This window comes from Danio rerio, chromosome 15, assembly GCF_049306965.1.
Source record: "Danio rerio strain Tuebingen ecotype United States chromosome 15, GRCz12tu, whole genome shotgun sequence".
In the NCBI taxonomy this organism is placed as follows: Eukaryota; Metazoa; Chordata; class Actinopteri; order Cypriniformes; family Danionidae; genus Danio; species Danio rerio.
The window spans coordinates 47,062,501-47,065,000 of record NC_133190.1 but is presented as its reverse complement, the minus strand read 5'-3'; the positions used below and the strand labels follow the sequence as shown (position 1 = coordinate 47,065,000).

Genomic DNA, 2,500 nt, shown 5'->3' with positions numbered 1-2,500 from the left:
ACAGCTGATCTGAGTTAGGTCAATCAACTTTGAGTAAGCTGCGGTCACATTAGAGTTGGAGCATGCGATATTCTGTCGTGCGGCGCTGCGAAAAGGGGCGGGATTAAACAAGTTTGTTGCACATTTTTAGAAGCCAGCGATTGCTCAATGTTTTAAATTTCTGCCCAGAGATGTCATGTTTTGATCCTCGATTGTTCAAGAAGCGATTTCTCAGGTCAGAGTTCACCAAGCTTGAACTTTGCACCGCAGCAACCTCTGAAACTTGACGCATGACCTTGCGTTTCCGGTCTGACACATTCACGTGCGTATGAATGGAAGTCTATAAGGGGAAAAACCCGATGTGACTGCAGCTTTAAGCGCAGACTGCGACTATAAAAAGGCATTACCAATGGAGCGCAGATATTACGAGTGACCATGGCAACATCTGAAAAAAAAAGAGATGAGCATTTCTTTCTACAGCTGAACTTGATGTGCTCATGCAAAGCTATAGCAAATATGAGCGTATATATTTAAAAAGAAGCAACCATCAGTGAAACAGAGACAGATAGCGCGGCAAAACAGCTGCTCAAGTTAATACGTAATTTTACATTTAAAGTATTTAAATATTTCAGTATAATAAAATAAGTAATGTTATGTGTGTTTTTTTTTTCTTTACTTTTACACACGTTTATCAGTTTTAATAGATTTAAAATTGCACATGTGTGTCTGCCTTTTTTATTGATCAAGTGATTGAGGTTGATTTAACATTAAGAAGGTAAGCAGAACTAAAAAAATATTTTTTAGAAAGAATAAAAATCCCATTAATCTAGTTACAGTACATGTCAAAGGACAGTGAATTTAAGCTAATTATTTATGAAAAAAGGACAAGCCATTCTCGTACGTGACTTTGTTCTGTGTGTGACTAAAATGTAGGCAGTATCTCTGTTTCCATCCAAATATATTACATAAATTTATGTGCAAAACTGGATTACCGCATAAAAGGCGTGCAAATAAAGCAGCGTTTCCACCCAACGAGTCAAAGACAACAAAATCGTCACTTCCTGATTAACTGGCGCCAAATATCAACAGTAAGAACGGAATCCACTGCTGTAGAAGAAGCTGCGTCAATCTTTTCTTTATTTAATAAATGTACTTGCGCCTCAGAAGACAATGAACACATAACAAACATTTTTTTAATGCACATACAATTAATTTGTTCAGTAAAAGTGTTTCCATCGTAGTTTATGTCCATCTTTTCTATCGAATAAAAGTTTATCCTACTCAGTTATCATAGATATATATACACTAGAAGTCGCATAGGGATCCTGAGCATGCGTTGATAGCACCGCCACATTGGTACAGTGCTCCCAGGACAAATGTCATTCAACCGCACAAGTCAAGACAGTGTTATTACGTGAAAACTGGTGTAGTAACGAGTAAACAAAGAAAACAAAGCACAAAGGCAGAACATTTCATAGGTAAGATTAATATTTTGTATGTTCTGAACTTTTGGGCTACACGGGTAACGTTATTGATGATAACAGTCTCTTACTGCAATCACCATTAGACAAAGTAGCTCCAACTCGCACTAAACACTCGGCTTATGCTAGTTTTGTTGAATAAAATCAGCAAACAATGCAAAAGAAATATGACAAGAAATATGACAGAATATATGCTGCGCTGCCAGAAACTTGTATTATTGTCGGCTAGTTAAAGAGTCGTTCATAACGGAGATTCATTCACAAGCGAATCGCTCCCTCCGTCAGTATGAGAAGAGAAAGCAGGAGAGGAGCTGTGTTTCAGGACATGATTAGATCAAATTTAACAGGGAGGGTAAATAGTACATTTCTGTACACACAAACACAAGCTTTTTGTCAGGAATGCCAACACTCATCCATGAATGTAGAAAAGTGATGTAAAATTATAATTTTCGTAATTAAAAATAAATAAATTTGCATACTAACATCCAGGAAAACTCCCGATTATAGATATATGTGTATATCTCTGGCTCTGGATAGCCACAGTCCTCCACTGCTACCCTGTTCCAAAATGGCGGCTCTAATGACGTATTCCTTCCAATAGACAACAACAGGGTAGGCGACACCTAATGTATATATCTATGCTCGGTTATGCGCATATGTTTTTTATGCATATTTTCAAAAGTTATGTGCATCATGACGTTTCCATCAATCGTTTTATGCGCATCTCTAAAATGAGCAAATAAAATACGTGGGTGGAAACGTAAGGCTAAGGCGAGAAATACCGCTTCGTCTTTAAAAAAGGGGAGGAGACCGACAGAAACTCCAAGTTTAGAGAATAAAACCTGTTCATGACCAGGTTAGGTTCACAGAGTAAGTTACCACAGTAGCTGACTCTGAGTTAAAGTTATGCCGAGTTCAGACTGCGTGATTTTAGCCCCAATTTCGACTCGCCGACAAATGCCTGAAATCACAGGCAAATCGGTGCTCGTGCACGTGAGTGACAATCACACAGTATTAACTGTCAAAGACGCGATCTGAGA

At 38.1% G+C, this 2,500-nt stretch overlaps 2 protein-coding genes across 2 annotated transcripts in view; one reads left to right on the top strand and one right to left on the bottom strand.

The window, feature by feature from the left end:
• nlrc3l (NLR family, CARD domain containing 3-like) overlaps positions 1-2,500 on the top strand; it is a 480,833-nt gene that overhangs the window by 123,483 nt on the left and 354,850 nt on the right. The window lies entirely within an intron of this gene.
• cwf19l2 (CWF19 like cell cycle control factor 2) overlaps positions 1-2,500 on the bottom strand; it is a 74,585-nt gene that overhangs the window by 42,977 nt on the left and 29,108 nt on the right.